The 24308-nt window shown below is 41.5% G+C and overlaps 1 long non-coding RNA gene across 1 annotated transcript; it reads right to left on the reverse strand.

Annotated features, from left to right (window-relative positions):
- Positions 1 to 1932: 1932 nt before the first annotated feature.
- Gm5485 (predicted gene 5485) lies at positions 1933 to 14896 on the reverse strand. The gene is made up of 4 exons (NR_015373.1): positions 14869 to 14896; positions 14712 to 14764; positions 4017 to 4153; positions 1933 to 2342 (listed from the first exon to the last, which is right to left on the reverse strand). It is a non-coding gene; the product is annotated as a predicted gene 5485 (long non-coding RNA).
- Positions 14897 to 24308: the final 9412 nt, after the last annotated feature.

Here is a 24308-nt window from a genome sequence, read left to right on the forward strand (position 1 = left end):
CCACTCTGTTGTGTGGATTGAAAAGGTACAGCAGTTTCCATCGTAACTCACAAATCAACCTCAAGTTTCTCCTGGAGGATGTGTGCACTCAGTCCATGGGCAGGCTGTAGGGCATAAGGAGCAGCTGCCTGTGCCCTCTACACCTGGGGAAAGTCTTAAACATAGCTTCTCAGCATCTGGCTGTTCTGAGTTACTTACCATTCTGGCAGCTGCTTAGAATGGCTATAAGGCCAGAAGAACAACCATAATCTTAAGAGGATTAAATGACCTGGAAAGGCAAAAAAAAAAAAAAAAAAAAAAAGCCCCAGGGAAAAAATTGAACTAAGAATATGGATAAAATCAACTTCTAGAGACAACTGTCCTACTTATCTATGATTTGGAAAAGCAATCTTGGCAATTGGTTATAGCATTATCCCTAACTGGGAGGCATTCCAGAGACACACACAAGGTCAGAAAGGAAAAAAAAAAAAAAAAAGCAATCCACTTTTCTCTTGAGTCAAATTTTCTGCACCATTGAGAAAGATTAATAATGTACCCAGAAAGCATGTTAAAGTGTTATTTCCTACTAAAACAAACATAAATACGTTTTGGAAACAAAGTACAAAATTTTCACATTTTCTAAGACTTCCATACATGAGTGGCTTCTAGTAGGTTCCTAACCACTAATGTCAGTCAATATTATATTTGCTACTGCCCTCAGCGGGATGCCCTTGATGGAAAAAGTTTCAAATGTATGGACAGAGGACTGGGTAAAGAGAATGTAGTGTATATATACACAATGGAATTTCAAATATCTGTAAAAAAAAAAAAAAAATGAAACCATGACATTTGCTAGCAAATGGATAAAAGTAAAAATCATTGTGTTAAATGAGATAAACCATACTAGAAAAACAAAGAACTGGCTATTTTCTCTTATTTGTAGAAACCAGATTTAAATTGTTTATGTGTGTGTGTGTGTGTGTGTGAGAGAGAGAGAGAGAAAGAGAGAGAGAGAGAGAGTGTGTGTGTGTGTGTGTGTGTGTGTGTGTGTGTGTGTGTGTTTCACAAAGCTAGAAGGAGGAGCATAAGAGTATAGGAAGAAATCTTGAAACAGAGAGGATAATGGGGAATGTGTAATAAGAAATCAGAAAGGGAGATTCACGGGGATGAAAGGGGGAATGATCTAGAGAGCAAGAGGGCATGCAAGGGATGGACCAATGAGAGCAGAGTAAGAGAGCAAGAGGGCGTGCAAGGGATGGACCAATGAGAGCAGAGTAAGAGAGCAAGAGGGAGTACAAGGGATGGACCAATGAGAGCAGAGTAAGAGAGCAAGAGGGAGTACAAGGGATGGACCAATGAGAGCAGAGTAAGAGAGCAAGAGGGAGTACAAGGGATGGACCAATGAGAGCAGAGTAAGAGAGCAAGAGGGCATGCAAGGGATGGACCAATGAGAGCAGAGTAAGAGAGCAAGAGGAAGTACAAGGGATGGACCAATGAGAGCAGAGTAAGAGAGCAAGAGGGCATGCAAGGCATGGACCAATGAGTATAGGGACACATATTAAGGAGATGCTCTACTTGAAACTGTTACCTTGTATGCTAATATAAAAACAGTAAGATAAAAATAGAACGGCGCCGGGCGTGGTGGCGCACACCTTTAATCCCAGCACTTGGGAGGCAGAGGCAGGCAGATTTCTGAGTTCGAGGCCAGCCTGGTCTATAAAGTGAGTTCCAGGACAGCCAGGGCTATACAGAGAAACCCTGTCTCGAAAAACAAAAAACAAACAAACAAACAAACAAACAAACAAAACAACAACAAAAAATAGAATGGCTTCAGGAAATGGCAAGCGTTGGGACAAAGGGCTGAGTGTCAGCTCTGTTTGAGGTGACTCTGCTTTGAGTTAAACCAGAAGAATGAGCTCACTGTCTCAAAGAGGCAAGAAAACTGAGAGCTGTGAGCAGAATGTTTTAATGGCACTAAATGTTACGTTAGTTGAAATTTGCATCCTATTTCTCAGAAAAGCCCCTCTTTGGGGAAATACTTTTACTTTAGTCTTTATTTCCATTCTCAAGAATGGGCATTTACAGAGAATTTCCAGTTTCATTCAGGTGTCTGCAAGGGTTTTCACCATTGCTCCTTTCAATGTCTCCATGAGCTGGGCATAATACATAATGTAGCGAAGGCCACATTTGATCTTCCTGTTTCTCCAAGCCTACCACACTACTGTGCTAACTTCTACCATGTTTGTTCTTTCCTTTGTAACACTCAAGTCCATTTACTGGGCAGTAGATATATCAAAGGCCAATGTGTCCGTGTCAAAATTGCGGCGTGCACTTGCTTTCAAAGAAGTCCATGCTTCCCAGACCTGCAAAGGAAACACAAGTCAGGATGTCCGAGCAGGTGGGACAAGACTGCACTGGTCATTCTCTTTACCTAACACTTGTACTAATCTCTTTATTCTAGTGCTCAGATGTGTTACAGACTTTCCAGGGGACGCTGAAGCAACATGGCCGCCTTGTGGCATTACAGAACCTATCCGTTGATTACTGAATTGGTCTATGGTAACAAGCAGAAGTACACTTGAAAATTTTAACATCCCATAAAGAAGGCACCGTGTATCAAGCCGATATACTTATTTCATTTGCCAAAACAAACAATGTTGCATAGTAGTAATTGTAAGTGATGTCTGCTGGAGAAGAGGGAGCACAAAACTACGCATTATTCAGCTAGTGGTTTTCATCAGCAGCTGCTGAACAAAAGAAAAGTGGTCCTGGAGGACCAGTTCCGACCTAGCCATGCAGAGAAGGCTAGGATTGGGGCTATGCAAAAACAGGGACATTCCATCTTTTTTTATGGTTTTGTAATGCACTCATGCCTGATGATGATGATGACACCCTGAGACAGAAAGAGATATAGAAATAGAGGGGTGTCGGGGAGGAAGGGAGGAGAGAAGGAAGGATGGGAAGAATGAAGGAAAATTTCATAGTTGGTCATAGACATATTTTCAAGTTGTTAAATTGTTAGAGGGCAATCATGGGCAACGAGCATCCCCAGGTAAGTTAGCAATTTCACTGGGTTCAGATTCCTTTGTCTTCTTCTATCAGAAAAGTAAACAGGAAAGGCAACATGCGTGCTGATTTTACTTCTCTTGGAGCTGGAACAAATGAATAGGAAAATGCACAAAAGGTAAGCACATCAAAGGGCTTCAAAGGCACAATGATGCTCACAGAGGAATAGCAGACTAAAGTAGGGCCACTCTCCACTTACCACTTATCCACGTTCTCAAGCATTCAATAATGTATTAAGCCAGGCTGGTGAGATGGCTCAGTGGGTAAGAGCACTCACTGCTCTTTCGAAGGTCTTGAGTTCAAATCCCAGCAACCACATGGTGGCTCACAACCACCCATAATGAGATCTGATGCCCTTTTCTGATGCATCTGAAGACAACTACAGTGTATTTATGTACAATAATAAATAAATCAGAACGTGCGGGGTTGACCAGAGTGAGCAGAGGTCCTAAAATTCAATTCCCAACAACCCTATGAAGGCTCACAACCATCTATACAGCTACAGTGTATTCACATACATAAAACAAATAAATCTTTAAAAAATAACGTATTAAACCTTGACTGTGACGCAGTAATGGTGTAGATGCAAGGAATGCATAAGATACCTTGATGCATAAGACACAGTCCTGGCCTTTGTAATTAGTGAGGTTGGGTATATGTAACTAATAAGCCCCATATGATGAGAACTGCTCAAATATAAACAGCATGCAAAAGGAAGGGAGAAGAAAGCACACATGTCCCCTTGAAATGAAGAAGAGAATATCAAAAAGGAAAGGACGTTTGAGCTTAATATTCCAGCAAGATGTGGCATTTACTAGGTAAAAGTCACTTCATGGGAAGGGAGAGAAGTAACAGCTCAGAGAAGCTAAAAGGAGAACCATGAAGCAAGGCTGGTATCATCAGAATGCCGAGGGACGCAAGGCCCGTTTACAAGATTTCGATAAATGACTTCTTGTATCAAATACCAGTACCTCGTCAGCCAATGATGTTCCTGTCCCATCTGGGTGATGATCTGGGTCCCAGAAATCTGGCAAGTGTACCACGTGTCTTTTCAGGCGTAAAAACTGGTTTGCTGGGTCCTCCATCAAAAATGGTGCTCCCAATACTTCTGGAAGTAGACCAAGGGCACAGAAACTTAGGACATGCGTTATGTCTTTATGCTTCCTCTAAAACAGGCACAGCTCTGGTGTTTGGGCAACCAGGTTTCTGTGGTGGGGCCCTCTGGGAAAACTTAGTCCTGGGGGATATGACAAGCCCTTTGTAACCTGTGTAGCGTCTCCACCAAGTATGGCAGAGTTAGGGTACATGTATAGGAGCCTCACAGTCTGGATTAAAATATCAGCTATTTTGAAATTCTGCAAAAATTATTACTTAATTCTAAGCTGTAGTTTTCTCATAGGTAAAGGGCTCTAGTAACAACACACAATAAATTGCTATCAGTGCTGCATAAATGGATACTGGACCAGCCAGTCGATATTTCTATCCTGCTACATAGAGACTTTGAAGCCAATGGGGGTTATATGAGATCCTGTCCCAAAGACTAAACGACAAAACACAGGCAAAAAAAAAAAAAAAAAAAATCCCAAGGGACTAGAGAGTAGTTAGGAACACTGGCTGTTCTTCCCAAGGACCTGGGTTGGATTCCCAGTACGACACAACCATCTGTAACTCCCATTCCAGGTGATGTTGTACCCTCTTATGAACTCTTCTAGTCTCCATGGGCATCATGCACATGGCACACAGACTCATTTGCCAACAAATTACCCATACATATTAACAACAACAACAAAACCAGACTTTGTTAAAATATACTTCACAGGCGGAAAAATGAATATACTCTAAACATCTCCACAGCCTGAATTAAGCTTAAGAATAATGTTCAAATGACATAAAACAAAACCAGATAAAAGTGAAAAATATTCAGAAAAAATAGAATATATTTTTAAATTATTGCTTACCTTGTTTTTTGAGAATTTTTTCTGTGTAGTGTTCACATTATTTTCATTTTCACCTCTATTTCTCACCCTTCTAACTTCTCCTATGCCCTGACTTCCTCTCAAATTTATGACCTCTTCCTTTTAAATTATTATTGTTACATATGTATATGTGCATGCATACTTAATATTCTCAGTCCACTTAGTGTTCCTCATAAGTGCGTGTGCTTAAAGCTGACAAGGGATTGCTTAAATATCTGGGGCTCCTCCCTGAAAAAGGCTGATTCTCCTCCCTTAGAAGTCATTATTTGCATGGAGTCCTTCATCTGAGAGTGGCGTCCTGTGAGATTCTCCTCATCTTGAAATCTCCATGTTGATAGTATTTTGTTTTGAGTATAACAACCCTGCTCAGAAATGCAACACAATGTAATGAATGGTGGGGGAGGGGGGAGTGGAACTCCGCCCTGCCTTTGCAGTAACAATATAATCTGTGCCTAATGTTTTATAGACATTTCCTATAAAATGCAGTGTTAAGGAATGCTACATTAGGAGCTCTGCAGCCTCGAAATTAACAGGGCATATGACTAGCACTTTGCACGGAGCCAGGTTATGGTGAGATACAGCACTCTCCGGTAAGACTTGCTGGTTAGTTGGGGATCAAAGATTAATGATAAGCACCAGAATGAGACACCACGTGATCCATTTACATTGCACTTGAGGATGGGGCATAGGGCACAAACAGTTGTTTCAATGGCTTATGAAGAAAAGACTAGATTAGAAGAGGCTGGGGTTTTCAGTTTAAATTAGAGGAGTGATGTTTGGAAATGAATTTTAATGGGAATCTACAAATCCTACATCTGAAAACGATGACTAGAAATAAGTAGAAGGAAGAGTCATAATTGTTAATATTTAATTTCCGAATACTGTCATGAGAGGTGCGAGGGTAGTACTGTCTTAATGTAGCTAATCCAGCTTCATGCAGTGGAGCTGGGATGTTTACAAAATCTCTCTAACCGCTCCCAAAGCCCTCTGCTTCCTGATATTTGCCTCTTGGATATTTGCCTCTTTCAGTTCATAGGGCTGTACTGTGTCACTTAGGGCACTGCAAAAAGTGATAGCAAGTTCCTCTTTTGTGGCTAGGGTAGATCGTCTTCACTGAGTTCCTTGTTCTAAGAGAAGGTAGATGCTATGATCTGAAAACACAGGAGCATTTGTGCATACTACCACCTCAGAACCTGATGCCTTTGCTCCAGCCAGGCCTTAAGATGACTGTATGCCCACATAACTTTTTAATATGTCATTATTAAAACAACAACAACAACAACAAACTGAGCCAGAACCAAGGCCCGAAAGCCACTACAAACTCCTGACCCTGAAATGGGAATAATAAATAGATTGCTCGAAGGTGTTATGGTTTGAGGCAGTTAACTACATCATAGTAGATAAGTTCCAAAGTAGGCACTTGCAGTAGTAGGTCCAGGAGCAATGTTGCTCACAAGGGTGGATGTACAGTGAAGTAAGGAAGGGCCTTAAGAACATAACACCCAAAGAACACATTCTCAGTTATGTAAATTTTGTACCCCAAGACCCTCATGTCCCCTTCTTTAGTCCCTGTTCTGATAATTGTCACTGCTTGGTAAGATATCTTCTGATAGCCCTGGCCCATAACCTTGGTATGCATTCAGTGACAGGCAATAAGCCACCTGTGCCATGTGGGAATTTATAGTCAGAGTTAATGGGTAACTTGAAGAGCACACATTGAGACCAGACCATCTATATTATATGTAACTGCTTTTTTAGGGATGCTTTGTTTTATTTTATTTCTTTTCTTCTTAGACAAGGTCTTATTGTGTAACCAGGGCTAACCTGGTACTGACTGTGTACACAGGTGGCCTCAAACCCTCACCAGTCCATCAGTCCTTCTATCTCACCCTCCTCTGTTTTGTAAAACTCCACAGGCTAAGCAGTTTTAAGAGTATAAATAATTTACATAACGCTGTGGAGATCTTGCAGAAAATCTGGCTTTGTCAGTTAACACAGAGATCTAATCTCCATAGCTTGGATAAGAGTGCAAGACAAAACATGGACTTCAAGTTGCAAGGAGCTGACAGCCAAGGAAGAGTCTATCCAACCAAGACCAGGTTCAGAGACTCCCCCATTTTGCCAATGTGATAGAAAGGAATGGCTGAGCTGTAGACATGCTGAGACAGTGTTGAAGGTTGATTTGGACCTGGGGCCCAAGGTATGTTGAATGCATAAGGGATTTGGATTTTAATTTGTAAATGCTTTATGATAATATCTGAACAAGAAAACAAAAGAAGAATTTACTTCTAGTTGTTTTTATTTTGATAAAAATGCTATGTATGAAGCATAGAAATGATCATTATAATTTTTTTTCAGAGACATGCTCTTACTATGTATCCCTGGCTGGCCTGGAATTCAGTACCTAGACTAGGCTAGCCTTAAATGCATAGAGCTCTGCCTGCCTCTGCTTCCTGTGCATGTGGGATCAAAGTCTGTGCTATTATCAACAAGCATTTTAATTATTTTTTGAGGTTACGATTCAGTGGCATCAAATTCATTTGTATGTTTTGTAAACACCATCTCTGTCCATTTCCAGGACCATGTCCTCATCTCACACAGAACGCTGTAGCAATGACTCCCAACCCACCCTCTCTTAGTTTCTGGTAACCACTGTTCTCCTTCCTATCTTGTTGAGGATGCATTCCAGGAACCTCGAGTAAGTGGACTCATCCTGTATACATGCTTTATGTCACTTAGCAAACTGTATGCAGGGTCCATCATACTGTGAAGGGTCTATTCTCTTGTAAAGCTGAACGGCGGTGAGTAAACATGCCACGTTTATCTTCCCATTCACAGCTCTACTTTGTCAGTGGAAAGGCAGATGGAAAAAGGAGAAGGCAGATTGAAAAGCACAAGGTTGAGACTCTTCTCTTCTAACTCTCAGATGTGTGACAATGACTGTGGAGATGGGAAGTCACCACTGACGTGAAGATGCTCAGAAGAGCCCTCACTCTTTCATAGTATGGACCAACCAGCACTGGTTTCAGTTTCTCTAAGAGGTGCTCATGGGAACACCTCTGATTTCTCATTTATTCTTCCTGAAGAAAAGGCAGTAAGTCACGATGTTCCATGCCCTGCGCCTGATAATCCTGTTTGAAAAGATATTTCCCAAACAAGGTGAATTGCTATGCAAAGTGGACCAAATATTACCAGGGAATAATAACATTGCTAGATATTGGTGCTTAGGTTATTCCAGGTAGAAAGAGAAAATGTAGCAGTTGCTTGACACAGTGTTCCTTAGGAGCATCCGGAAGTAAAACTCATATTCTACAGCACAATTATCCTGGTGCGTTGTACAACCTCTGAGAACAAAGGAGCTATTACAGAAGCCTCACTAGGGAAGCGTGATTTAAAATATATGCCGTTGCTATTTTAAGCTTTAATACCTCTATCTTTGGAACTCTGCTCCCCTTTTCTTCATGGAAAATGTTTTACTGATACGACCCTCTTTTCCTTTCCAGGGCAAAGGACCCACCTCAGCAGAACAGGTCCAAGAGGCAGCCAATAAATATTAATCGGTGGAGATAATAGCATCACCCAGGAGACAGAGGCAGCAAGTGTTATTTATTATCTGGCATTACAAACGGGAAAATTGACCCTGGGGGGATGAGATGACTCAAGGTCGCATCAGAAGCTGGTGGCCAGGCTGGAAATAAAGTCTAAGTAATGTAGTGGAGCATGCGATTACCCTCTCTGCTTCAGAGATTTCTCCTCCCTTTTTTCGTTTCACTTGATCAACCTTGAAAGTTACTGAAAGCAAGAGCAGGGTTTTGAGTTTGTGGGTCTATTTAATGTGGCTGGGGTCTGGAAATTCAACCCTGAGTTTTATTGCTTTGTTGGCTTTCCAAAGGGTATTTTGTGATTTTGTTCTCTTAATGCAGTTAATATCAGCTGGGTTAATGCCTTCCTTATAATCTTTATAAGCCACAAAAACATTTCTCTCTTTTTAACTCTTTATAGCTTATCCTTTCCTCATTCCCTATTTGTCAGACTTAATAAGTTCTGTTTATGTTCTTTTTTTTGGTTATATTTTATTTATTTATTCATTTTACATCCCAACTGCAGTTCCACCCTCTTCCCAGTCTCCCTCTTTTTTTCTTTTCTTTTTTTAAAAATTAGGTCTTTCTTTCTTTCTTTCTTTCTTTCTTTCTTTCTTTCTTTCTTTCTTTCTTTCTTTCTTTCTTTTATTACGTATTTTCCTCAATTACATTTCCAATGCTATCCCAAAAGTCCCCCATACCCTCCCCCCCACTCCCCTACCCACCCACTCCCCCTTTTTGGCCCTGGCGTTCCCCTGTACTGGGGCATATAAAGTTTGCAAGTCCAATGGGCCTCTCTTTCCACTGATGGCCAACTAGGCCTTCTTTTGATACATATGCAGCTAGAGACAAGAGCTCCGGGGTACTGGTTAGTTCATAATGTTGTTGCACCTACAGGGTTGCAGATCTCTTTAGCTCCTTGGATACTTTCTCTAGCTCCTCCATTGGGGGCCTGTGATCCATCCAATAGCTGACTGTGAGCATCCACTTATGTGTTTGCCAGGCCCTGGCCTAGTCTCACAAGAGACAGCTATATCAGGTATATCAAACGCTTGCTAGTGTATGCAATGATGTCATCGTTTGAAGGCTAATTATGGGATCGATCCCTAGATATGGCAGTCTCTAGATGGTCCAAGGTTCTGTTTATGTTCTAACAAATGTTCTCAAATACTCTCCAAAGAAATGCTAAAGGCAGAGATTTCAGGCTGGACAGCTCACCAGGCACAAAAGACCCATGCTTTTCTGTCCCTGCTGGTGACAGCCTACTTTACAGAGCCACTTCCTGAATGCCTCTCCTTTGTTGTCAAGGGAGGCAGAATTGCACGCTCTCTAGGATGTACTGGAATAAAGGACAAAGAGTTCCTAAGAAGCAATTATAAAAGAGGATGGTGTACAAATGATATACAAACTTACCAATAATGTCAAAAAATGAAATCCTATAGATGTAGGGGGAAAAGATAAGGTATTCTCTGTCAAGTTTCTATCCCCAGCACCCCTCTCTCCTCCCACCTGAGAGACAATTTTGCTTTATATCCCAAGATGATCTCTAATTCACTGCTATGTTCCCAACTCAGCTCCCTAGTGTTGGTATCCCAGTCATAAGCAATGTGCCTACCTTTAGGTTCTTTTCTTTTTTCTTTTTTTCTATTTTTAAAAAGATTTAATTATTTTATTTATATGAGTACATTGTAGCTGTCTTCAGATACACCAGAAGAGGGTATCAGATCCCATTACATGGTTGTTGTGAGCCACCATGTGGTTGCTGGGAATTTAACTCAGGACCTCTGGAAGAGCAGTCAGTGCTCTTAACAGCTAAGCCATCTCTCCAGCCCTTTAAGTCCTTTTCTTAGAGAATAAGTAAACCACTTATGTTATTTTCTTTTTACACTTGACTTTGGTCATTGATTCAAAGATTTGTGATGAAGGGATGGACAATTTGGTATTTAGTACAAGAAATAAGTCAGGTGAAAATGGAACAGGATGCTGGGGAGGGGGAAGAGGGAGGGAGGATAGAGGAAAGAGGAAGGAGGCAGGGGGAGAGAGAGTAGATGAATGAATATGAGAGAAGAGAGGTGGTTTGTGTTATGAGTGAAAAAGTGAAGAGAAAGAAAATTAGAAAGAAAAAAAAAAGGAAGAAACTATCTTGATATGGTCACATGTGCCTATAGTCCTGGACCTGGGGAGACTAAAAATTGGAGGCCAGCCTGGGTTAAGTAGTGAAAGTTTGTCTCTAAAAAGAACTAACAGGAGAGTCTTGCTGTGTGCCTGTAATCCCAGAACTTGGAAAATGAATGGAGGTAGAGCCAACTTGAGCTATGCAAGATCTTAATCTCAAAGGGAAGAAAGAATTTTAAAAACAGAAAGAAAGAAAGAAAGAAAGAAAGAGAGAGAGAGAGAGAGAGAGAGAGAGAGAGTAAAAAAATCAAAGAGAGAAACTGAAGAAAACATTAGGGGGAGAACAAAGGACAGACAATCACAGAAGGTGAGAGGCCATGGGGCAAAGGAACGAAAGGAACGGTGTTGGAGGTTAAAGAAAGGATGCCAAGGGAGGAAGAGAGCTGGAAAACAGAAAGGTTGGCTAAATTCTTTAATTTCGCCTGGCTTTTCAATCCCGGTGTACTGAAATATTTAACAAGAATCTTCACGTCTGAACCTTTTTAGCTGCGAAACCAGCTTTATTGGCCTGAGAATTGCTGATGGCTTCAAATTCACAGCTGAGCCCCTGTCTCCGTTTAGAGAGTGGCGATATTACAGCATCTGTGGAAAATCTCGCAGTCACATCTTATGAGTTTAAATGAAGTCTGCTCCAGCTTTCAGCACATATAGTTACACACAGATGCAGGCGGACATACTGCGCAGTTCCTTGGCTATGTCTTGGGAGCAGCAGAGACTTCAGTACTTTTGAATCGCATGGACAGGAAAGTTGAGACCCCATGAAAGGCAGCATTTCATATGATATGACAGTGACCAGACAATGCCACTTCCTGGCTGTGTTTATGGTATGCATATCCCCAGGGCCACAACACATAGTGCCACAGGGACAGTTAAACAGTTTCGCTAGTCCATCCACTACTCAGTGAATCTGGTCTTTAGCAATACCACCTTTTTCTCCAATCAGATTATTTCCTGTCAGTATCAGCCAATCCTATTCCAGAACAGGCCCACACCTGTAACTCTCAGCATTTGGGAGGCTGGGGCAGGCAGATCTCCTGAGCTTCCTAGACAATTCCAGGTCACCTTAAGCGACATAAGACACCACCATCACACTCATTCTTAGATATGGGTGAAACTATAATAACAAAATCTCATAAAATAAAAGTTGTATCATGAAACACCAAGCCTCCAAAGGATTAGAGCCTTTCAAGGGGTGGCTGCGAAGAGTCACTCCTACGGCTGAGAAGAAGGCTGGCAGAAGGGGCACTGAAGGCACAGACAAGCTTCTGAAGAAGGAAAGCATGAGCATAAAAGTCCTTGTGAAAAAAAAAATTCAAACTGAAAGTGAAAAGTCCGGCTTACTAAGTGGGGAGTGGGAACTAAAGGTTGGAATGAGCAGAGACAAACAGGCCAAAGGGGGTCGATTTTTCTTCCTGTCTCCAGCTAGCGGCTGTCCTTGTACTTTATGGATAGCCATGATCACAGGTCAACAGCAGGGTCATGGGCCTCCAAACGTTGTTTTACACACGTGGCTCAGCTCCAGCTGCTAAATCTAAACTGAAACGAGTAAGTGCCGGGGGAGAGGAATCTGGTTTGCATGTTAGCAAGCTAGCCCTGAAAGCCACCCTTTACAAAGCAAATGAGAAATAACCCAAATTCTGTTGCAGTCATTCTGCTTCAGACAGGGGCTCACCATGTAGCCCAGGTTAGCCCCCCTTACTCACAATCCTCCTCCTTCCCCAGCCTCGTCAGTGCTGGGATGGCAGATATACACTATCGCTCCTTAATCCACTTGGTCCTCAATAATGTTCCTTGCAGCCTGGGCTGGCAACCAGCTCACTCTGTAACCAATGAAGACCTTGAGCTGCTTCTGATTCTCCTTCCTCTCTCTCTCTCTCTTAAGTGCTGGGATTACAGGTGTGCACTACAATATCAGGTTGATGTTGTTGCATACTCAGCAAACACTGCACTACCTGAGCCTAAGCTACAGCCCCAGTCTCCGTATTCACTCTCCCCCACTCCACCCCCCTGCCTACAGTAATTACTATTCCCAGAAGGTTTCCCATCCAAGCACTAAGCAGGCCTGACACTGCTTGGCTTCGCAGATCAGATAAGACCCAGTGTGTTCAAGGTGTTTTGGCTGTAGATCCAATATTTACTCTGTAGGTTTGGTTTTTTTTTTAATGCCCTCTTGAGATAGACACATGTTGAATTTAGCACTACTCAGAGCAGCGATAGAACAAGGAACTGCCTGGAAAAGCTGCTGGCTGGGCCCTGTTACCTTGTCAAATATGGGTACCCAGCTTGCTGGCTACTATTCTTTTGGTGAGGAACCAATGGCCACCTTAGTGTTCTCTAGGACAAGGTTTTGTCTGTGTTCCGATGCCCATGTCAACTTACTTCAGTGCAGCAATAAACATTATGCAGCAGGAAGAAGGGGCTGCTTTCAGCTGTACTCCACATACAATGTGAACCCGCTTCAGCCTCCACCAGCTCACGTCACTTCTCCAAGCTCCCAGTTTTCTTTTAATAAAACGGGGGCGTGGAACCGATTTTCAGATTGGTCAGGAGACTTGAATTGCAAGAATCCGAAATGTCCCTGACACATAAAAGGAACTTAGCAGGCAGAATTAATATTTGTTGACTTTAATTTAGGGAACGGCAGTTCTTGACCTAAATGTTCAAAGGAGGTATAATTATTTTTTGAAATCAAACTGTGGCACTCACACTTCTAATTCCCTATCCAGGGAGTGTCTATTTTGAAAACAGAATCAGTGAGATGCTTTGGGAACTCTGCTCTCAAGTTTAATGACTCAAGTGAAGCCAGCAATCGTTTTTGAAAACGGGTAATGAGGATCTTTTCCGATCCACCAAAGTCAAGTTGCAGGGGAGAGTCGCATGTTGCACATAGAGAGATCTGTTGCGGAGAAAACTTCGTAAATAATAAAAATAAACCTTTAAATTGTTTATTTTATGATTAGAAGGGCCCTGGGGCTGTACAGGTGAGAAAATTCTGTTCTTACAGGAAAAAGGAAGCGAGGGGGTAGCAAAGTTGATTCCTGCTCTAGAGCTGTCTAATTTAGAAGACATGGTTAATCTTGTCATTAGTGCCTGAAGAATGAGCCTGATTCTATAGACGTCGGCTACTATAACTTGCAAATAGAACAGGCTCCTTCCCTGACGTCTGAAGGGTCGACCCAGGACAGCAAATGATTCTCTTGTCTTTCTTTCCAGTTCTCAAATATTTGTGTCTCAGAGCTTCCGAATTAATGGCTAAATATACACAAAGGCACACATAAAGAGTTGCTCCTATCAATGGAAAGAGCTTCATGCAAGAATAATTTTCTGCATACGTCTAGACCTTATGAAAGCAACAAATTTATTCTAGATTATGGATCTTTATCAGAAATATTTATAACTCATATAAGCTTAACTATTAAGTTAACTTAAGTATTTTAGGTTTGGTTACAAGGAAAACAAATGATTGCTCAGTTCAGTTCTGGTATATTACAAGTTTCCTGAGTTAGTTTGGCAGTCCATTGCCTGGATTCTGGTGTCTTCCTTGATCTGTCTTTAAAACATAGAGCTCGGGGAAGGTTAATGTATTCATGCTTCCAAAGTACTTTGAGGTCTCCTTATAGTACGATGTGAGTGTTACAATTCTAAAAAGATATTTTAATCTTTCTTTTGTTCAAGGACACCAGAATTCTCCTTTGGAAGAAACAATTAAACCGGAATGCTAATATGTTACTGTATAATTAGGAATAAAACAACCACACACCCACTACAGTACCGGCTTCAAAAACCTATCGTGGCAAGTTTCCTTGGCTCCCTCAAGGATTTTTGAAATCTACAGATGACACATATTTATTCATATCCTTCAGAAGTCAAAAGGAGTTACCACCCTGATAGTTGTAAAAGATATGACAAAACAAGAAACAAACCAATCTCTTACCTATTAGCAAGGTGGAGCACACAGCTGCTTGAAGCAATTTATAGGCCATGATCCTGTTTTAGAAAAAAAAAAGATATATTTACTTTAATTTATCCCAGACAAAGCTTTAGGGTACATTAGATATTTTCCCCAGGCATATAAAGTATTTGCTGTGTACCTGGATGCCTGAAAGGAGTCAGGGAGAGGCACTTGCTTGACGTCATGGTTTTATATACCTCCTGCCTCCTTACCCTTTGGACTTTTTGAACTGACTTTACAGGCTGTACTTACATGAACCATTTATTTACTTACTGATTTAACTATCCACAAACTTACATAATATGTCAAAAAGAAGGAGGAAGAGGAGGAAGAGGAGGAGGAGAACTACCACCAACACTCCCACTACCACCCCTCATCCCCAAGGTCACATCCACTCTAAGTGGAAACATTTTTTTTCCTCATATATTTTATTAAATGATATCTAGTATACATTTTTGAAAGGCACAGTGGCTTAAAATAGAAAATAAAGTTTGTCTTCAGCTCAGTAATATAATTTTATTTTTATGTGTCTAGTGTTTTATAAAGTATATATCCTGACCTATTCTTTTTTTTTCTTTCTTTTAGGTATTTTCCTCGTTTATATTTCCAATGCTATCCCAAAAGTCCCCCATACCCACCCCCACAATCCCCTACCCACCCACTCCCCCTTTTTGGCCCTGGCGTTCCCCTGTACTGGGGCATATAAAGTTTGCAAGTCCAATAGGCCTCCCTTTGCAGTGATGGCCGACTAGGCCATCTTTTGATACATATGCAGCTAGAGACAAGAGCTCTGGGGTACTGGTTAGTTCATATTGTTGTTCCACCTATAGGGTTGCAGTTCCCTTTAGCTCCTTGGGTACTTTCTCTAGCTCCTCCATTGGGGGCCCTGTGACCCATCCAATAGCTGACTGTGATCATCCACTTCTGTGTTTGCTAGGCCCCAGCATAGTCTCACAAGAGACAGCTATATCTGGGTAGTGGAAACATTTTTAAAATGTACAATTGGGTCCGAAAATAGTTTGGCAGTTTCTTATAAAAAGTCACAGCACACAATTAGCATTCAACCCACAATTCCAGTACTGAACATATATCTAAGAGGTTCAACACTCATGTCTAATAAATAGCTTTATTTATGCTATTCAATACCAAATATTAAGTTGTAGGACACATGAATTATGGAGTTCTGGTATCAGTAGATACAGCAGTTTGGATGAATATAGCAATCTGGGTGAATATCAGTGAAATGGTTACATTCTTTATGGTTCATTTGTTTAATCTTTTTGAAAACAACAAAATCGAGGCTATTCAGAACAGATTAGTTGTTGCCAGAGATTAGCAATGAGGAGGGAAAAGAAGGTCAACGTGAATTACAGATGGGAAGTGTGTGGGTAGATCCTCTGTGTCTGAACAGTGATGAGGATATAACATAAAACATTGTGTTCAAATTTAATTGAACTTGTTGTGGATTGCCCTGGCAACTGTTTGTATTTTGATGTTAATTCTGTTTCCTCAAGAGAGGTTGCCCTGACGATAAGTGGATCACTGTACTCCGATGATTTCATGTGAATCTTTTCCCCATTTTAACTGACCAAATAAAGGCTAGAGCCTGTGATTGGGCAGTGGAATGGAAATGTGGGGCTGAAAGTTTTTGAGAGGGGGAAAAGAGGAAGGAGGGGAGGAGACAAGGAAAAGGAGGAGACAGAGGAAGACACAGGAAGAGGAGGTGGAAGGAAGATGGAGCAGAACCACGTGGCCCAGAGAAGCCACAAGTAACAAGGGATCTCATATCTGGGGAATAAAGTAATGTGGTTTATCTGCTCGATCTAGGCATGCAGTTGAGTTGTGTGTTCTTTGCACAGGCTTATTGGGGTTGAAGATTTACTACAACAGGAACTTACTACACACCACATACAATGAGCCCATGCAGAACCAGGGAGATCCATGACATAGCAGTTATATCCATGTTAACATCCCCCTCTCTGTGTTAGAAGGCTTTACTCTACTTTCGAAAGATTCTCCTATTGGGAAAAGCTTGATAAAGGGCACATGGGACCTCTCTAGGTTAGTTCTTACAAGTATGTACAAATCCACAAATCTCAAGATAAAGTTTAATTAAGAGCAAAGTGTTTAGCTACACTGTAATGTTTCCAACCACAGAATGCAAAGCAAACCAACACCCCATTCTCATTTCTCCAACAATTGTTTATTCCTGGGTGTGATGAGCAGTTAGCTGAGTGAATTCATCGTCTGATACAATTTGTTGTAATTGGCAAATTGTATGTCTGTTGCCAAGTCTCACCAAGACTTCCAATCTGGAATATGTATAAAGATATAAAAGTGGTGAAAATATCTTTCTATTGACCATCTGAACTGTGTAGGGTGTTGGAATATCTGGCTGGGACTGTGTCTCTACAAACTTGTAGATGACAGGCTTGGGAGAATCTAAAAAGAAACATGGTAACCATGGGAACCCATCCCAGGTGCCATTTACACCATATCTCCCAGGTGTCCACCCACACCACACCTCCCAGGTGTCACCCACACCACACTTCCCAGGTGTCCATCCCTACCAGCTGTTCTCATCCTTCCTAAACCTGCCACCTTTAAATACCTTTCCTCCTGTTGTAGTGATCCCCAACCACAAACTTAATTTTGTTTCTACTTCATAACTGTAATTTTGCTACAGTTATGAATTGTAATGTAAATATCTGTTTTCTCATGGTCTTTGGGAATCTCAGCCCTCAGGCTGAGAACCACCCTGATCTACACAACACCTTTCAGGTATCCATTCATCCCACACCTCCCAGGTGTCCATCCACACCACACCTCCCAGGTGTCCATCCACATCACACCTCCCAGGTGTCCATCCACACCACACCTCCCAGGTGTCCATCCACACCACACCTCCCAGGTGTCCATATCACACTTTCCAGGTGTCTTGAAAAAAAAAAACAGAAAAAAAATAGTATATCGTCCTGCTACAGAGGAGTGAATACAGGCTCACAGTTTGACCCAACAGTGTTCAGAATTCAGACCAACCTTCACAGAGCAGTCCAGATGATGCTCATGCATATAGGTGGAATCTAAGTAATATGTCAAATCAGATGTTTTCAGTCCCGCTTGCAAATGTGGCTTGAGCAACAAACTCAGTTTCTTAGAAGTGGAATAGATAGAACACACTATCCTTTATGGGCCAGAATATGGTCTTTCCTGTGAGTAAAGCTTTCTTTGAGCTTCAAGTGTGACAGGGTTCCTCACTAACATGTGCTTCCCTGTTGTCCTCAGGCCAGGCTTCCCTGCGTTGTGATATTCCCAAGTAAATGACAAACCATCTCAAGGCCATTTCTGCACCGTCCCCTCCCCCACCCCTTGTCTTCAGTGCTCAGCAGGCACCTGTCATATAACAGTCCTTATTAAGCATTACTGAAGTTAATGGAATCAATTGATTCAACTTTAATTAAACTGCCTTACATCCAGTCAGGATTTTCCTGGACAGGCCTGTCAGCTTGTAGCTGTATCTGGCCACTTACACAAAATAAGCATCATGTAGCAGTTTTGTTTTTGTGTTGAGGCTTGGGTTCTTGTCTCCTCTTGTGATCTGTGAATGAAAGATGCTTGAATCCATGAAAACTGGCAACTTTAATTCTAAAGAAATGGAAATGCTCTTGGAAATGAAATTGAAGTAACTATTTCATTCTTTGGGGGAAAAAATGAGATCAAGTAGCATGGATTAATGAAGCCCATTCCTGGGTTGTTTATTATTGAAGTTTCCTACTTGGAAATCACCACTTTTATATGACAGGACAGACCCCTGTCAGCTACCACAGTCTCTTGCATACCAATGCATGCAAATGTGGGAAGAGAAGAGGGTGGATCACATCCAATATCATCACAATGATCTTTCTTAAAGAAGAAAAACAGAGAGGAAAGTTTCTTCTACAGGGAAGAAAGGTGAACTTGGTGTTTGTGCTGCGTCATGCCACCAATGCCTCAGACTTCATAAATTGCAAAGCAACTAATGCCATCCAACTTCTTTTTTTTTTTTTTTTTAAAGATTTATTTATTTATTATATGTAAGTACACTGTAGCTGTCTTCAGACACTCCAGAAGAGGGCGTCAGATCTTGTTACAGATGGTTGTGAGCCACCATGTGGTTGCTGGGATTTGAACTCCGGACCTTCGGAAGAGCAGTCGGGTGCTCTTACCCACTGAGCCATCTCACCAGCCCCGCCATCCAACTTCTTAAACTGCAAAGCGATCAATGACATTGGACTCCATAAATTGCAAAGGGATCAGTGTCACCAGACTTTGTATACTGCAAAGCCACCAATGTCAGAAGACTCTGCAAAGCACTGGAGAACACAGTACTCCTTTATAAGGCTTTGGTATTGAGTGTTGAAAGGCATAGTACAGCCTGGTCTGATTCAACTGTCTCAGCATCTGAGGGTGGGGAGGGCCAACCTGTGCTCCAGGGGAAGATGGAAACATTGCTGAATGTTGTACTGAACTTTGAATTGTAGGTGCGCTCTGGGAATGGAACTGCTGCTGATGGTACTCATTTTTGTGAAGTTAATCAAGGTATTCAGAGAAGCTATAGGAGACCAGCACTTCCTCACAGCACCTTTCAAGGGGGCATTTGAAAACCGATTTGATAGCAAGTATAGGTTTACCACAATTTGTATTCTGAGTATCTTACCATGGAGGACATCACAGTGGGAGTTACTGCCTGATATTTAGGCAGAGAATGACATAGCAACAAATGAATAAGGGCTTCTGTCTAGCCTTCTTACTTGCAGAGCAGCTCTTCACAGAGGTGCACAGTCAGATTGAGGCCCACCTGTGTAATACAGAAATGACTATTGAATTATCATATGGAGTATCCATTAGTCATGGAAGGTAGATTTTTTTTCCTTCATTTTACTCACAATATGAATTGTGACAAATGGCAGACACTGTTCCTCTTCATCCCTCTCCTGCCATTAAAGAACATCAACTTCTCAGCACTTTGTTCATCAGAATTTGATTGCTGTTCTTACCATAGTGGGGCACACTCACCATAGGCCAAAGTGGGAATGGGATTAGTTTGAAGAAATCAGCTACAATCTTGGCGAAATGTAATTTTGCCCTTAGATTCATTTTTGGTGTTCTTGATGCAGATTTAAAACTTTGCTACAGCCCAAGAGGCCTAAGATTTAATAGCATCTGGACATTACTTTCAGGACTGTGAAATGAACTTCCCTTTGAGGCGGGACAAGCTACTTATTATCGTTGAAATACTGTACCAATCCTACTTGATTTGAGGAAGAGGGAGGAGTTGTCCTTGGGTCAATGTTGTCCAGGATCTTTCTCTTCCTCTTCCCCCATTTGTGTGTTAACTTTTTTAAAAATTTAATTTAATTTTTGTTTTTTCAGGACAGGATTTCTATAGGCCTGGTTATCCTGGAACTCATTCTGAAGATCAGGCTGGTCTCAAATTCACAGAGATCCAGCTGCCTCTGTGTCTCCAATACTGGGATTAAAGGCGTGCACTGCCGCTACCTGATTTTGTGTGCTAATTTGTATGCCCCCAAAGAGTATAAAAATAGAAAAAGTGGGGAACTTTACGATCTGTTGTAACCTATTCCTTCAACAGCTACTTTATCGGCATTTCCTATGCTTTAGGTAGTTTTCAAAATCTGTCTATTCTAGATATATTCTAGATATATAACCAATATAATCCACATATATTTGTTTCAAATACTAGAATTACAAAAGGACAATAAAACTGTTCCCATGGGGAAGAAAACGCTTTCATGGATATTTGAGGGAACAGTGGTGCATTGAGTTTTCTGTGAAAACAGATAAAAGCCTGGGAGAAGATTACAGGAAAGCAAAGCCCACTATAAACATTGGATCAAAAACCAGGTGCACCCTACACATTAGCAGGGCATACACTGGGGTATTCATAACAATACTTTAATTATTCCACTGGTGGAGCTAAAATATTTTTTTGTTGTTTTACACACACACATACATGCACGCATGCACTTAAAACAATAACAACAATAAAATTCTTGTTAGCTGAGCTTGGTTGGTTGCCTGTACAATTCCAGCTCTTAGAAGGCTGAGACCAGAGAATCATGGATTTGAAGCTAGTCAAAACTATCCAGCAAATATGAGGACAGTCTTCTAACTTTTTCAATTATTATTCTAGAATATGATTTGTATGTGGGGCTGTGTGGATTTTTGTGTAACAGAGGACAAATTCAGAAGTTGGTTCTCTTCTACTCTGGGTTCTGGGGATATAAACCCAGGCTCATGTTGCAAGCACTTGCTAAGCAAGCCACTGTCTTAAAACAATAAAAACAGCATAAAAAAAAAATCAGGGCACAGGGTGACTTCCCTGTTACTGATGTTTAATAACATTGTGACTTCCGCCAATTGCCACTATAAACAAATTAGAGTAATTTGAAGACATGTCATTAATACTAATGTATACAGTCTTAAAGTTTAAGTCAAAGCGACCATCTGTTCTGTGATACAATGCTGGAATTCCACAGCTTCCCAGTTAAGTTTTGAAGGAAATGCCTGCTAAGGCATTTTGCTCATTACACACTGAATAATTGATAGTTGACAAATGTGACATTTATTGAGCACCAGCAATGTGCCATAAAGTTCACAGAGCACAGAACTATCAAGGATTGCTGTCCATTTGGCTCGCTATCAAATCGAAGTCTGTCATTTGCTAAGTCATCCTCGCTTCACTAAGCCAAAAGCAAAGAAAACATTGCTGGAGATTCCGGATATAAGTGAATGGGACTGAATTTTCTCTGTAGGTATCCCCTGGGGATTAGAATTAGTTCTGTGGGGAGGCAATTTGCTCCCATGGTGCTGGTAATCTCACAAGATAAACTTGATGCGGAAGGAATAGATTTGAAATGAGGGCTGTGGGCTACGCTGTCATTTTATGATGGCCATTTCCTTCTTCAACCTGTGGTTGAGCCTTCAACAGCAACAGGGTGAGGTAGGGGAGAGAAGCAGACTGAGAATTCTCAACAGGCAGGAAGAGAGAGGAAGTTAAAGGGACAGCAGAAGCCTGGCTTGGTGACCCATGCCTGTAATTCCTGCACTTGTGAGGTTGAGGCAGGAGGACCACTAGTTAGAAGCTAGCCTGGGCTATGAAGAAAGACACTATTTCAATGAGGGTTAGGGTGAGAAAGGGCAGAAACTACTTCCTATTGACTCCTACTGATGCATTGGGTAGTGGTATTGATTTTCAAGGACTGTCCTAGTGAAATGGCACAGATTGTGTGGCTTAAAAACCCAGAAATATATTCCTTTCAGTTCAAGGAGATGCAAGTCTGAGATCATGGGGTTGGTAGACTTTGTCTTCTCTGAGGTCTTATTGGCCATTCTCCTGCTGTCTCCTTCATGTCATGGTTTCTCTGTGCACCAGTGTCTACATCCCTGATGTCTCTCAGTGTCTGAACCACCTTTTCTTAAAGGAAACTAGTCAGAGTGAATCATAGCCCATTCTAACAATCTCATTATAAAATAATTACTCCCTTAGAAGCTCCCTCATCAAATACAGCTACATTCTGAGTATTGGGGGTTTAGTTATGATTTAACATTCAACCTATGACTTTTTTTTTCTTTTAATTTTGAGATAGGTCTCAGTATGGATCTCTGGTTAACCTGAATCTTGCTATGTAGATCAGGCTGGCCTCAAACTTTCATAGGCCTCCTACCATGGCCTCCCGAGTCCTGGGATAATGGATTTGTACCTCAATGCCCTACATGATATCTAAAATTTGAAGAGACACTTTAAAACTTTGCAATCAAAGCTTTCAACGCAAGGGATCAAGGAACCCGTAGGTGTATCTTGATAGCTTTGTCTCCTGACAGTTAAAATAGCCCATTGTAGTTAGTCATCTCAGCTGCACATGGGTTCATCACATTATGTAGAAGGTAAAGGCCATCAGGGGCTTTTCAAATGACCACACATGCAAACGAACAAGGGTCTGTATCCTCAAAGGAGCCCAGCTGCTTGGAATACCATTTGTAGTGTGGTTGTGACCACCTCTGACCTTTTCCAGGAGGATCATAGTTATGAAGTACTCTAAAAGGGAGATCAGTCGACCAAGGTTTGGGAGAAGAGGAAAGGTTTCCTTACTTCCCACTCACCTCATGCATATTCATACAGGCTGTAGGGTTTTACAGTGCAAAACCCCTTTAGGTCAGCTGACTCTGGGCTTTGTAGCATTCAATGCTTCACTGTGCTCAACTCTGTTTTAATTGTTTGACTTTGGCTGAATTCTTTCCTTCAAGAAGACAAGAACCAAGGTTAAAATTTTCTCCTGGGAACAGGTTTTTATTCTGTAACCGTAGCAAAGAGAAGGCCCTTCAAGTGTGAGTAGCTGTGCTTCTCCCAAAAGTCATTTCTACATAAGAACTGAGTGTTTGTTGGAACGTCTGTTGAGATGTCTGAGGGCAGAGCTACAGTGAGACCTGCCTAGGACGCAATGGTTTTGTTTGGTGAGGCTGCTGCCCCTTGGTGGCTAGAACAGTGCTTTAAGAAAGACAAGAAACACTGTCCTGCCGTCTTCCCTAAGAGTTGTTCCAATTCAGTTTCTTTCTTAGGATTCCAAGGTGGTTAAAGTATTTCTCTCTGTGTCCCTTTTCAACAGGTCAAAGTTAGTGTACAGTTTTAGCTTGTGTTCCTATTGAGGTTGGCCAATGGATCAGGATGGATAGTCTTTCTGAAGCAAGGACAGGTACAAGGGGGCACTAGTGAGCTGGGGACGCTAGACTGGGCTGCTTTTACCTATAGGAGGTTACTCAGAAACGACAAGTGTGGGAATGTGTGTGTGTGTGCAAATCAGAGAGAGAGAGGAGAAAGAGAAAGTGTGAGTATGTTTGTGCATGCATGTGAGTGATCCTTAAAATTTTGTTCATTCCTGACCTTGGAATAAGGAATAAATGAATTATTGTAGTCATTTTTCTTTGTTTTCAGTATTTAACAGACTTTTCAAGACCATCAAAAACTTATCCTTTGGAGCCAGAAGATCAGATTTAGTGCATATTACATGGATGGCTCTTGAAATTATGAAAAACCCCAAACAGAGAATACCTGCAAGGGACATTTAGGACTTTTAACTTTTAACTGATGTCTCCAGGTCCTTTTTGTGTCTCAGTACCCTTTGTGTAAGACTGGCGCCTTCTTCTGCTATTGGAGATTCCACCAGAACAACAGTCCTCTGATTACTTTAGATGAGAATTATGACACCATGAATAATGACATTTTCAGTGGAGACACTGAATGTTTGTTTTGTAAAGGAGAATGAGAAAAAGAAACGATAAACCCAGAAAGAATAAGCAATATCACAATGACATAAAGCTATCGCCATTACATGATCTTGTTAGATATAGCCACACAAGCAGGAATGTGAGGGAGTCGCATTGGATTGATGTATGAAGAAAAAATGAGAGACAGAAGATAGGCTAGAATATGATCAACCACATGTCTCCCTCCCTCCCCACCCTCCCTCCCTCCCCACCCTCCCTCCCTCCCTCCCTCCCTCCCTCCCTTCCTCTCTCTTT

This window comes from Mus musculus, chromosome 16 (genome assembly GCF_000001635.26).
Source record: "Mus musculus strain C57BL/6J chromosome 16, GRCm38.p6 C57BL/6J".
NCBI lineage: Eukaryota > Metazoa > Chordata > Mammalia > Rodentia > Muridae > Mus > Mus musculus.